Raw genomic sequence first — 14722 nt, forward strand, 5'->3', positions numbered from 1 at the left:
GATGTGTACGCGCAGTCGCGCACGGATGTGCATGCGCGCGCACACAAAAATGCACTGCACCCATTCGTTGTGAGCTAAGTACCCACCGTCTTACATAACAAAAGCGCAGGTAGTCGACTCGGTGTCTTCAACCACGTCCTCAAATACACGGTATAAACAGATCATTTGACAACAAACAGTACTATCATGTTCCTACCTGCAACGATACCACCGCAGCCCAAGAGAAGAAAGATGCAGCTTGTCCAAAGCAAACTTAGTTTCGCTATACCTGCCCCTCCGACACCGGCGCCTCCCAGACCAGCAGCAGAGACAGCAGTCCTGCCACTCCCACTTCCAAAACGAAACCATTTTGACAACAAGGCAAGTAACCGCATTTAAAACAGCTTTTATTTTTTTTCTTTAATATAGGGCCTAATGTATTTGTCCAGATTGACTAAGCTAGGCTATTTGCCTGTTTGTTTCTCTTGAAATAAATAATCGTGGCACTGGTTCATGAATCATGAGACATGACAAATGTGTGTTTTGTTTACAGAGTCAAGAAATAATCATGTTTAAAAAAAAATATATATATATCTGTTCTGTGCGCATGCAGCGCGCGTGCACGTGGCGTCTGGGCAGTTCCTAGCCCCTTACGTGACTGCGGTTTGCAAGCCTGGGGCTTTTGTGACCGCAGTCACTTGCTGGTGGGACGCGACCAGTTTAAAAAATAACAACCAAGCGTGATCGCGGGGCTGGGGGTGTGTCAAAAATATATCAGATATGAATTTCAAAGATACCCAGCGTACAATATGGGTTTAACACAGCTTTACAGTGGGGTCTGGAAGCTTGGAGTTGCTAATAAACAGTTTAAATCATTGCTACTCCACGAGTGGTACTCACAGAGCGAGCCGTGTATTTCCGCCTGTAATGCCTGGACCAGGCAGCCAAATGTCTGGTGCGCATGCGCGGTGACACCAATTGCGGAAATACACGGCTCGCTCTGTGAGTACCAGCCGGTGCAGTTCGATAACGTAATCGCCCATCCCGGTGGGATGCATATTATACAGTCATTCCTCAGCTGCATCGCAAGACTGATGCAAGGTTCAGCACTGGAAGTGTATGTGGCCGCAGCATATGGGGGGCTGACAGGCATCTTCAATGGTAAGTCCTGGGTGAAAGCCATGAGGACCTTTCGGGGTGTATTAGCAGCACTCTTGAAGCGGTTTCTATCAACTGGGCCGAAGACATTTGAACAGATAGAGCAGTACCTGGACATTGCTCGCCTCCATCCCACTGGCCGACACTGGGTAGACAACTTAATTCTTTCTACACTTCTCATCCACCAGTTTGAACGTGCAGAGAGAGAAGGTGACATTTACTTGAAGCAGCAGACCATGGAGCGCATGATGAAGTAATTCTTCCTTGCTGGCCATGTGCAGTACGCTCGATATCTGACCCAGTACCTGCTGGAGATGCGTGAGCTCCATGACACAGAGGCTAAGCCAGACCTTGTCTGTCGGCACCATGATGGATACTGGAACGCTGTCTCTGCTGACCAGTTTGGTGAGCAGACTGCCGTAAAGATTGGCAAATGAGCTCTCAAGGGCATGACACTGTCTGCTGAGCTTGTGTGTGAGTGGATTGATGCCTTCCCCATCACTGTACATATATCAGACTGTGTGGATCATATGTACTCTGCTTATACACCAGACCAAAAAGCGCAGAAACTGCACAAAGAGGAGTTGAAGCACCGGTGTGTCTTGGACGCAAAAGATCGTCTCATTGATGCAGAGGTGGAGAAGTATCCTCACCCACTGGAAGATCACCGCACTCATCTGTACAATCCTGTCACTGGCCAAATTGCACCCGCTGTTGTGAATGTTGCTGACTCGATTGTGATTGGAGAAGAAAAAAATGGAGAACAAATACATTGTTCCAGTCCGAAGGGGCTTTGAACATGAAGGATTTCTTGGCCATTGCTTTTGAAAATGGAGAAACTGTGAAAAAATACTGTACAGAGTGTCTTAGACGATAAGTGCAAAAAAAAGGGACCATCAACTGTTCAGTCATAATGGATACATTTGAAAATCAATTGCAGTGCATTATTATTATTATTATTATTATTATTATTATTAAATTAAAGATAACTCCTCTCCTTCACTCCTTTGGGTGCTGCAGGGTTAGGTTATATTATATATATATTATAACCGTTATAATCACAATAAAGAGGTGGTGTAATATAAAATGAAATATGAACTAAGATAAGCACGATAGAATATAATATAATTATGAAATCAAATATAGGCCAGGGCCCTCATTTATCAACAATGCGTAGAAAGTGTTCTATTTCCGTTCCTATGCACGGAATTTAGAATGTGTGCACAGAAAAATCGGGATCTATCAAACGTGTGTACACAGGTTCTACACACACTCCGTGTTGATAAATACCATTTGTTCTACGCTCCGCGCTCGTGCACGATTTTAAGTATTTGCATATATAACCGCCCGTAATTAACCATATACGGTAATGAAACACCCCCATGAAATGTGGAAAAGTGGACTAAACCGAGCGAACGCATGGGAGAAATATGCGACAGGCTGACAGACGTGTACACGCTACGGTGATGTCGGATATGATATCTATTAACTTAAAGACCATTGCTGCCTGGGCAGCGCAAACACTAATAAAGACCATTAACCACTGTTTGGTGTAACGTTCCTAGGGCCGGCCCTGGCTGGGCCGGTTATGAAAGGAACAGTGAACATTTCCTCCCTCCTAACATTGGTCTCCTACCTCCTGACAGTGGTCTCCTACCTGGTATCCTACCTCCTAGTGGTCACCATCAGATGGGCCAGATGAGACAAGCCACCATTTTGTGTTTCTTTGTTATTGTTGATTTGATTGCTTCATGTTTGTTGTGCTGGCCTTTTCCCTTCCTTGTGTAATGGTCTTCCCCTTGTCTGGTTGTGGTTTGTGATATTGCCTTTGTTATTGTTGTGTATTGGTTTAGTCTAGTTTGTGGTTTATTGTTTCTGTATGTTTGGACTGGCCTCACCAGGTGTTGTCACTTATAATTAGCATAGTATTTAAGTATGTTGTCTTCCTCTGTTCTGTGTGGCGACATACTTCCTGTTCCTTCCCGTTCCTGCCCTCGTCATGTTGCACTGTGTTGTTTTTCTGAGTAAGTGTAGTGTTTTGTTGCTTACTGTTATTTTCCGTACTCTCAAGTTTTGTTTCACTAGTACCAGCATTGCTGCACCGTTTATGTTCTGTTGTTATTTGTAGTTTAGTCTTGCTCTCTCTCAGTTCTAAATAAATAGAACACCGCCTTTTGTGAAGAGCAACCACCGTCTCGTTCTCTGTCATTTTGTAGCTCTGGGGCTCCTCCATCCTTCTGCTTACTGGGTTCTGTTCTCCCCCTTAATCGTAACAGAATGTCGCCACCAATACTGAACCCAGCAGAAAGAGTAAAGGGGACCATGAGAGTTATCCTCAAGTTAATGGAGGGGGATCTGTCTACCTATGCCCCAGCTAAATGTTTTTTTTTTTTACTTAAAACGATCCGGTCCGTAGCAGACCAGGATCCGGATCAGGAGGCAGAGATGGGGGTGTTGGCCAACAAGGTCGCAGTCCTCATGGAGCGGTATAATTTCCCTTCACCCTCTGATCTGTCTCTTGTTCGTGGCCCTGCAGCTAACCCGGCCTCCCTAGCTAGCATTGTACCTACAGCTAGCGAGGTCTTCCCTACTGCCATTAACCTCACTGTTAGCCTAGCTCCTAGGGCTAACCGGATCTCCCCAGCTAACATTTCCCCTACAGCCAATCCAGGCCCCACGGTTAGCCCAGCCCCCGCAGCTCGCAGACCTCCGAGAGCTGGCAAGACTCGGAGGGCTAGCGTGGCTAGTGCAGCAGACGAGGCCTCCACAGCTGACCCGGCCATCGCTGACAGCCTGGTTCCGCTCTGTGTAGCCCCGGCTGTCATCACTCCCCCTCCGGCTTCCACGCCCAGCCCAGCCTCTACGCCATGCCTCGCCGCCGAGACCGGACCGGTCTCCACGCCCAGCCCAGCCTCTACGACTGGTCTGGCTGCAACGCCGGGTCTCTGCTCCTCATCTCCGGCCTCTACGCCACGCCTCGCCGCCGAGACCGGACCGGTCTCCACGCCCAGCCCAGTCTCTACGAATGGTCCGGCTGCAACGCCGGGTCCCGGCTCCTCGACTGGTCCTGGCTCCCCGTCTGGTCTACCCCCACGCCGTGACCGGCGTCCTGGTCCTCGCTGTGGTCTTCGGCGTGGTCTTCGCCGTGGTCTTCGCCGTGGTCTACGGTGGGTCCTGCTCCGGGGGTCGCCGCCGCCGCACCTCCGTTCCGGCTCTCCTGGACCGGTCCCTGGTCCGGCAGTTGGAGGGTCTCCCATCCGGGATCCTGCTCCGAGGCCCAGCCTCCCTCCCCGGGTTTTGGTGCCCGTCCCCACCCTCCCTCCTCGGGCCGCTGCTCCCGGGTCTAGCTTCCCTCTCCAGTTCCCTGTTTCTCCCCCCCCCCCCCCCCCCCCTCCGGGCATCTGCGCCCGTTTTCGCCCCTCCTGGCTGCTATGCCCCTCCTCGATTTTTTTCCTCGACCTTCCGGCCCCAGTTCTCCGGGTCCTCGCCCTGGGGTTTTTCCGGGGTCCCGGCCTCCTGCTTCGCCCGTGGATGGACGATATTCTTGGGGGTCTAGAAGCCCCCCGTTCGAGGGGAGGTACTGTAACGTTCCTAGGGCCGGCCCTGGCTGGGCCGGTTATGAAAGGAACAGTGAACATTTCCTCCCTCCTAACATTGGTCTCCTACCTGGTCTCCTACCTCCTAGTGGTCACCATCAGATGGGCCAGATGAGACAAGCCACCATTTTGTGTTTCTTTGTTATTGTTGATTTGATTGCTTCATGTTTGTTGTGCTGGCCTTTTCCCTTCCTTGTGTAATGGTCTTCCCCTTGTCTGGTTGTGGTTTGTGATATTGCCTTTGTTATTGTTGTTTGTTTGTTTGTTTATTTACACATATAAAAACAATTACATATATAATACAATATAATCCACAAGGGATGTGTAGGAGAATTGCCTAAAAACCCTCAAGGGGCTTGCATGTGGCATTCACCAGGAAGCAAAATTACATTATATCAAACAAACAAACAAACAAACACACACAAGCAGGCCTACATAGACACCGAAGCAGGCACCCATGCCATACGATTTCTGGTAGAGAAAACAATTAATGACAGGAAGAATATATAATAAAACGAAAATGCAATAACAAAATACAACAAGCCATCAGACCACAGTTTGTAAAGGAAGTCCATATGGGAAGTATTGGTGATCTAGGAGATGAGATTTCAGTGCTCTTTTGAATTTCAGAAAAGAAAATTCCAAAATATGTGGAGGCAAAGAGTTCCACAACTTTGACCCTCGGTAGAGCAAACAAAACTGAGATTGGGAAGTGCGGGAAAAGGGTGGTCTAAGCAAACAGGAACTACGTGTGGGGTAATTATGAATTTGGTGATTGTGGGCAAACATGTCATGAAAAAAAGGGGGAAGGGCTCTGTTTAAAGAACTATGCACAAATAAACCAGTCTGAAGATGATTCACTTGATAAACACTGAGTATACCTAACTTATGGAATAGAGGCTGAGAAGAATGATTTCGTTGAACACAGCTGATTATTTTTAGAGCTCGTTTCTGCAGACTGTATATGGCATAGGTGTAAAACTCATGGCCCGCGGGCCAAATGCGGCCCGCCACGTCATTTGATGTGGCCCCCCAAGAGCCCTGGTAATTTTTTTTTTTATTTTTTTTTTATCTTGGGTTAAAAAATAGCGGCGTTAAAATAATTGTGGGGTAATGCGTTAATAAAGCTTTGACAGCCTTAGTGTAGCGGCAACATGCCAGAATGCCGCTTCTTGGTGTAGACGGGGAGTGAATCCATACGCGCTCAACGTCCAAAGAAATAGTTTTCCACACATTAAGCTCCGTTATCAGACACCGATGTGGTGACCCGATTTAATTAGAATAAGTAGGTTACATGGGAGGGTTGATCACAGTGATCCTAAAACGTCATATAACCTGGTCTAATTGCTTAAAGTGTAATCTAAACAGTTTCCGAAAGCGTCCTGAAGCGGTAAGAAAATCATATGGTTTCCCCATCGGCTACCGCCCAACAGCTGATTCCTATCACCTATCTAATGATCTCTGCTGCGCCGTGCCCGATCACCCGACAGGTGCAGGTGATCCACTCACGGCGCCACAGAGTCCACCCAACAGGCTACACAGAATCATAACATTCCCCTCAATCATTACATTCCCATAAATTGTAACCTTCTATTGATAAAAATAATGATAATGATAATAATAATACTAATAATAATAATAATAATAATAAATAACAAAAAACACTCATTCTGCCTTTACACCGGCCCCTAATTGTGCCTACACAATTACAAAATATGGTCGGGCGAGTGTTCATTACAGCTGGCAATCCTCCTTTGACTCCAGTAGTAGGCAAAGCTTCGTGATTGGCTTCTGTAGCACATTGGTCTTGGTCTTCACCCTGACACTTCGTACCAGGCCCTTGTTATCCGGAAAGGTTTCCAGGATCCGTCCAAGCGGCCAGGAATTCCTGGGCGCTGTGTCGTCCACTATGACCACCAAGTCACCAGGGGCGAAGTTCTCTTTCTGGGTCTGCCACTTACATCTTTCCTGCATCATGGGCAAGCACTCCCTCACCCAGCGTTTCCAGAAGATGTCGGCCAGGTATTGTGCCTGTTTCCACCTTCTGCGGGTGTACATATCCTCCTTCTCAAATACACCTGGAGGCATAACAGGTTGTCCCTTCAAGAGGAGTAGGTGGTTTGGTGTAAGGGGTTCTAAATCTTTGGGGTCGTTGGACACCGTGGTAAGTGGGCGATCGTTCATAATGGCTTCCACCTCACACAGTGCTGTGAGGAGAGTCTCATCATCCACCTTTTGTTCCTTCAGGACCGACTGGAGGATCCTTTTTGTCGACTTGATCAACCTCTCCCATACCCCACCGAAGTGGGCCGCAGAGGGGGGATTGAAAATCCACTTTACTCCAGAGTCCGCCATTATGGTGCTAATTTTAGTTTGGTCCAGCTGCTTGAGGGCCTGGTTTAGCTCTCTCTGGGCACCAACGAAATTGGTCCCTTGATCCGTCCTTATGGAGCGTACTGGACCCCGTCTGCAAATGAATCTTCTGATGGCGTTTATACAGGATGCAGTGTCGAGGAAGTGTGCTACGTCAAGATGAACGGCCCGTGTCACTAGGCAAGTAAAAATGACACCCCATCTCTTGACGGTACTCCGTGCTCTCTTTACCTCTATGGGGCCGAAATAATCAATACCCACATGAGTAAAAGGTGGGAGGTCCGGCGTTATCCGATCCACGGGTAGGTCTGACATTTTCTGTACACCAGGCTTGGCTAGTACACGTCTACAGACTACACACTCCCTCCGAAGTGGGCCTTGTCCTCTTCAGGGAGGCTAGCCAGCACCTCTTTACTGTTGCTCACCCATTTGGTGAGTCTGAATCCACCTCTTGCACATGCTTCTCTGAGTCCTTCTGTCAACTTGACGGCTTGGCTCACTGTCTCCACCGACTTCAGGCAGTCATCAACGTAAAAGTTAGACCTGATGGTATCGGTGACTTCTTGGCCGTAATGATCACTGTTATCCTCCGCTGTCTGTCTCAGAGCAAAGTTGGAACAACTAGGTGAAGATACGGCACCGAACAGGTGTACCTTCATCCTGTACTCTTCCAGCGGCCGGGTGATATCGCCATCTGGCCACCATAAGAATCGGAGAAAGTCAATGTGATCTGGATGGACTCTGACCTGATGGAACATTCCTTGTATGTCTGCCATGAAGGCTACTTGGTCTTGACGGAATCTTAACAACACTCCTATTAGTGTGTTTGTCAGGTCTGGACCCTGAAGCAGTTCATCATTGAGTGATGTGCCTTGGAATGATGATGTGCAATCAAACACCACTCGTAATTTCTTCTTTCTTTTGTGATACACCCCGTGATGGGGTATGTACCAGACATGGCCATCTTTTTTGCTTAGCTCTTGAAGAGGTACCTTCTCTGCGTAGTCCTGGCTGATTACCTCTTCCATGAAGCTTTTGTACTCTGCATGGTACTCCTCATTCTTCCTGAGCTTCTTTTGCAGGCCTATGGCTCGTTGTGTCGCCACCTGTCTGTTGTTGGGCATCATCACATCTCCCTTTCGAAAGGGGAGTGGCAAGTGATAATGACCATCTTTTAAGGTTATTGAACTGGTGGCGATTTTTATGAACTTTTTGTCCTCTACCGATGGCTCATTCTGCTCATCATGGTGCTTTTCAGAAAAGTCCTGATTGTATTGTTCCACAAGCAGGTCCTCCAGTTTCGCGATTGATATTCTATTTGCTGTGGCTTTGGGTCTTCCCATCTCATCCACCGCGTTGATGTTAAGTGGACCACAAACCGCCCATCCCAAGAGTGTCCTCACCGCATATGGCCCGTCGTCCTGACTGTTTATGACCTGCCAAGGTTCCATGGCTCTTGGGGTATTGACTCCAATCAGAAGTTCCACCTCTGCATCAATCTGAGTGGTGTGAACCTCTTTCAGGTAGGGCCATCTTTTCAATTCCTCTTGAGTAAGGATGTTTTCCTTTGACACAGGGATGGCTGGTTGCGTGTAAATTGTAGGCAGTGCAAGAAATGTGTCGTCATCGATGTTGCCTACCTCCAGGCCTGATATCTCATATGCCGGGACTGGTTTCTCTTGTGCCATGGTTGTAAGGAGAATTGAGGTTTTCCGGCCCTTAGCATTCAGCTTCCTCATGAGGCTCTCTGTGCAAAAGGATGCCGAGCTGCCATGGTCCAGGAAGGCATATGTAGTTATATACCTACTTCCGTCAGCTTGTTTCACCTTAACTGGCACGATGGCTAAGGCACAGTCCTTACCGGCCCCATTATCTTCACCCAGCCTCACCAGAGCACTACCCACAGTTTTCTTGGTCACGGTTGGTGTCCTCACCTGTTGAGGTGTTTTCACCTTCCATGTCGTAGACCTGACTGTTCCCTTTTGATGGCCTGGTCCTTCTTGGTCATTTGTCTCTATGTGTAGCAGAGTCAGGTGTTCTTTCTGGCAATGCTGACACCTCATCCGCTGGCTACAGTGCCTACTGAGATGTCCCTTGGTGAGACAACCAAAACAAAGTCCTTTCACCTTTAAGAACTCTATTTTGTCTAGATGTTTCTGAGCTCTTATCCTCCTGCAGGCTTCAAGTGAGTGATCGCCTGCACAGTACAAGCAAGGAGTTCTAAAAGCCACAGAGCCATCTGCCTTGCATCCTACATTACCGACGGTTGACGGTATGTTTGTGGCCGGTGTCACTGTCGTGGCAAAGCTGCTTCTCTCCTTTCTCTCTTTAACCGGTGCGGCTGATGCTCCTGCTCGTGCTTGCCATCCAGAGGCTGCCGTCTTGAGGTACCTTGGGGCAGCTCTGTCAGTACCATAGTCTTGAATATCACCGAACAATGGGTCGGAGGCCATTTTGGCTTGTTTTTCCAGGTAAGCCACAAGGTCCTTGAATTTGGCTCTTTGCCCAGTGCGCTCCTGGATGTCGTAGGCTGTTGACCTCCACCTTTCTCTGATCCTAAAGGGTATCTTGGATAAGATCAGTCGTAGGTTAGATGGATTGTCCAGCTCATCCATATAGTGGAGCTCCTGCATTGCATTACTGCATCCTCTCAGGTAGAGGGCGTAGGCGCGCAAAGCCTGACTATCCTCCGGTTTGATGCTGGACCAGTCCAAGGCCTTCTTTATATAAGCATTAGTTATCCTTATTTCATCACCGAAATTCTCTTTAAGTAGTCTTTTGGCTTCCACATATCCATCCTGTGGATGCATGTGTAGGCAGCTCCTCACAAGATCTTTAGGTTGCCCTGTGGTGTATTGTTCTAAAAAGTAGAGTCTATCTTGCTCGCTGGTGGTTCTATTTTCTATGCCATACTCGAAGGCTCGCATGAATGACCTAAAGTTCATAGGATCTCCGTTAAACATGGGAATCTCCCTGGTTGGGAGTAGCGCCAGATTCTGCTGTGAGACAAGTATATCTGCAATGTCGTTCTGCCTTGCCATGACATTTGATAGAACCTGGTCTGTTTGGGTTTGACCCTGTTGTCCTGCAGTAGCTCCAGATGGTTGTAGCTGAAGCTGCACAGGGTTCTGATGCTGATATGGAGCATGTGGTTGTTGCCAAGGTTGTGGCTGAGGTAGCACATATGGTGGTGGTCGATACTGTACAGGTGGTAGTGGCTGTATATATGGCTGTTTGGGTCTCACTACTTGTGGAGGCCTCTGTTGTTGTTGTTGTTGTTGTTGTTGTTGTTGTTGTTGTTGTTGTTGTTGTTGTTGTTGCTGCTGTTGATGCTGTTGTGGTTGTTGCTGTTGTTGATGCTGTTGTGGTTGTTGCTGTTGTTGTTGTTGCTGTTGTTGTTGTTGTTGTTGTTGTTGCTGTTGTTGTGGTTGCTGCTGTTGTTGTTGCTGTTGTTGTTGCAGATGTTGTTGTTGTTGTGGTTGCTGCTGTTGTTGCTGCTGTTGCTGCTGTTGTTGTTGCTGATGTTGTTGTTGTTGTTGTGGTTGCTGTTGTTGCTGCTGCTGTTGTTGATGCTGTTGTTGTTGCTGATGTTGTTGTTGTTGTTGTTGTGGTTGCTGTTGTTGCTGCTGCTGTTGTTGATGCTGTTGTTGTTGCTGATGTTGTTGTTGTTGTTGTTGTTGTTGTTGTTGTTGTGGTGTGTGCGCCCATGCATACTGGTCCAAGAGCTGTCTTTGCACAGGGATTTTTGGAACAGCATTTATGGATGCATATTCTACCGTGGATTGCAATATCGGTAGTCCTTCTGAGGTGTCTAGAGCATGTGCTTGGTCAACATAATCATTCATACCATCTCTAGGTTGCATCTTGTACACATATCCGTCCTCTTGAGAGGGTGGCTGGTTAATTTGTGATGGATACCTCGTGGTTCTAGATGAGTTGGTTTGTGATAATGTCTCATACTCATCCAGTATCTTGAGTTTGGCCGCTGATACAGCCATGTCTGTGTCAAAGTCGAGTTTATCCTTCTCAGCCTTTAATTTAGCCTTGGCTTTAGCCTCCTGCAGACTTAATTCAGCTATGGCTTTAGCTTTATTTAGATTTGTTTCAACCTCTAATTCAGCCTCCTTTAGGCTAGCCTGCAGACTTAATTCAGCTATGGCTTTAGCTTTATTTAGATTTGTTTCAACCTCTAATTCAGCCTCCTTTAGGCTTATGGCTTGTCTGGCTGAAAGTGCAGCGGCCTTTGCCAGAATGGTGGCCCTCTCGTTTTCAGCCCTTCGACGGGCGGCAGATAACCTGGATGATTGGCTTTTACTTGATGATTTGGATGATTTGGATGATCTTGATGGGGCCCTGGAAACGCTATCCTCTGGGCCTATTGTAGCCTGAAGGTCCCTTTCCAGCTCATCTTGAGTCTCTACTGGAGACTCTTGGATCCCAGACCCAGTTGGACTTTGGGCTGGAGTTTGCCTTTCCTTATTCCCTTCCATCAACCATTTTTCCATCACATTAATAAATGCATTGAATTCATCTATTCTTGGTTTATACCGTTGTGTTTCATCCTCATCGCTTTCCTGTAAATACGGCTGTACAGACTCAATTGCTGACTTAAAAGCACTGAGTGTCTTATTGAACAGTGCCATGTCCGTTCTTACTCCTTGTTCATCATTTGATTTCATCATCAGAATAATCTCATTTTTCTTGCGGGTGCATGCTGCAAGCCTGGCTTTACGTGATGCCATTAGTTGTTTCAGCTCAATATCCGCTTGTGTCAAATCCATATTCTCTGTTTCAATATCCGACATCTTGTCTATATTTATCCACCAGTTCTTAAGACAGTTTTATAATTTGGCTTATATTCCACAGCGCCGTTTGCGCGCGCCACGTACGTGGTAGTGTCTATTCCATTCATACATTCTACTCACGCACGTTCCCTTTGATGTCCTCGAGCCGGGAGGGAAGATCCTCCCCTCTTGGTGGTGATGCCTTCGTTGATCGATCCTGTAGCTGATCACAGGCAGCGATGTCCTCGGGCTGTGATCATTCACTGTGCTGATGTGGATCGATTCCTTCCTGCTGATCGCTGATCTTTGATTGTCTCTCACAACAATGCTGGCCCCTTGTTGTCAGTCCTCTTGCGAGTCCTCCTCTGGTGTTGTGCTTATTGACGCGCGCCTCTGCCTTGGGTCGCGTCAATATCTGCGCGAGTCCTCTTTCACTTTATTGAAGCTGGTTGGGGTTCAATAAACGCGATTTTCTTACTTAATGTAGCGGCAACATGCCAGAATGCCGCTTCTTGGTGTAGACAGGGAGTGAATCCATACGCGCTCAACGTCCAAAGAAATAGTTTTCCACACATTAAGCTCCGTTATCAGACACCGATGTGGTGACCCGATTTAATTAGAATAAGTAGGTTACATGGGAGGGTTGATCACAGTGATCCTAAAACGTCATATAACCTGGTCTAATTGCTTAAAGTGTAATCTAAACAGTTTCCGAAAGCGTCCTGAAGCGGTAAGAAAATCATATGGTTTCCCCATCGGCTACCGCCCAACAGCTGATTCCTATCACCTATCTAATGATCTCTGCTGCGCCGTGCCCGATCACCCGACAGGTGCAGGTGATCCACTCACGGCGCCACAGAGTCCACCCAACAGGCTACACAGAATCATAACATTCCCCTCAATCATTACATTCCCATAAATTGTAACCTTCTATTGATAAAAATAATGATAATGATAATAATAATACTACTAATAATAATAATAATAATAATAAATAACAACTATAATAATAACTCATTCGGCCTTTACACTTAGTTATTACACATTCTTACACATACATGTGTGTTGAACATCTGAGGTATTGATGAAGTAACAAAGGAAAAAAGCCAAAAGCACTTACTCCTCAGACATTCTTTGACAATTTTACAGCCCAAAATACAAAAAAGATCCAGGCGGAATAGGTAACAAAGGGTTGAAGAAATATTGTCTGAACGTTAGGTTATGTCTATAACCAAGTTCTGTTAACACTAGTGGACGCTCAGCGTCTCATTGCATATATCTCGCTTCAGCATATATACACTGAATAAATTTCAAAATGTACCTTTAAATGCCAGCATTCATCTGGCCACACCCCCATCCGCTTACCTATATAAGCAGGGGTGGTGCCACACACTCATCTCCTTCCCAACAAATTTCACCACAATGAAAAATCAAGGGCCGCAGCGGCGTCTAGACGCTGAGCGTCCACTAGTGTTAACAGAACTTGGTTATAGACATAACCTAACGTTCTGTATCACACTAGCTCCCGCTCAGCGTCTCATTGCATAATAGGAGCTGAGCGGGAGCTAGTAGCTCGACAAATACACCCCGCTGAAGGCCCCCCACAACCATCAGAACAGGGAGGGCCGAGCCCCCCCGACCCCCCCTAATGGAGGGCACCCCCCCTATTAGAGGTTTCCCGGGAGGGCGACGGACCCGACCATGCGAAGAGGCACTCAAGCAACTCAACGCACAGGGTGAGCAGACCGTGTCCTGACCCCACGACTACACACACGCACAACCCGCATGCCACCCGGGAACGAACGGAGGGAACAACCTCGTTACTGCCCCCTAGAATCACGGGGTCAAGGGTAAACCCAACCCCGTGGCAAGGCCGTAGCAGCGGAGCGCGAAGGAAGACCCAGACCCACCAAAGGGACCAACCTGTGTAGCGGCCGAGATCCGACGAGATCGAGCGTGTACAGGTTGGCATGGCCGTAAGCCATTACGACACTGCTGAGTACAAAATGTACCCAACCAGGGTCTCCATAGCGCTTAACCCTGTGACACCCGGACCGACCTGGCATTTTCCCCCCTGAAAAAAGCCCAAGTCCCTCAGGGTACCAGAACAGCAGATCTGCATCCCTGGCGGACAACGGGTTCAACTGATCCGGACCAGCGTGACCAGAACCAGTCCCGTGCCCTAACCACGCCGACATGCCTACTCCAGGAGAAGGGGCAGATATGCGTGTTGATCTTAAACATGAAAAGAAGGCGCCACCCAGACGTTCGGGCGAACCGCGCCCGGTGGCCCACCCCCAGGGCGTGAGACCCCTCTACATATGTTCAGATCCATTCCGTCATCATCCCCCAGATATGAACGAGAATCCGTCGATAACCAAACCAGGTCTCGGATTTGGTCGTCGGAAGAGGAAAAAACCTCCATCCCAGTTGCTTTATAAAAACGCCGTTTTAACCTCAAGCAACCAAGGCGTGCCAGTCAGTCGCCTGTTTACAGAACACCCCGAGCTAGCACTATACGTGCGACGGGACACACCCACATCAATGAACAGGCTATTTAGACCTGTCATTGAATCCCCAAGGCGCCCAGGGGAACGACAAGAGGGGTGTGACACTTCCTAACTCCAACTCTTTTTAATAGAAAAGCAGGAAGCACCAACAGTATGTATCCCAGTCTACACAGCCGGGGGTAAAATTTTTTCACATTTTTACATCCCACCACCCTCCCATAGGAAGGAGACGGGAATTCCCAGAGAGACTTCCCACGCAAGCTGTACAGATTGAAAAGAATATATTGCACCTTGAGCCATGTAAAAAATTGGTTTTAGGGCT

The sequence above is a fragment of the Notolepis coatsorum genome (genome assembly GCF_963971535.1).
Source record: "Notolepis coatsorum genome assembly, chromosome: 6".
NCBI lineage: Eukaryota > Metazoa > Chordata > Actinopteri > Aulopiformes > Paralepididae > Notolepis > Notolepis coatsorum.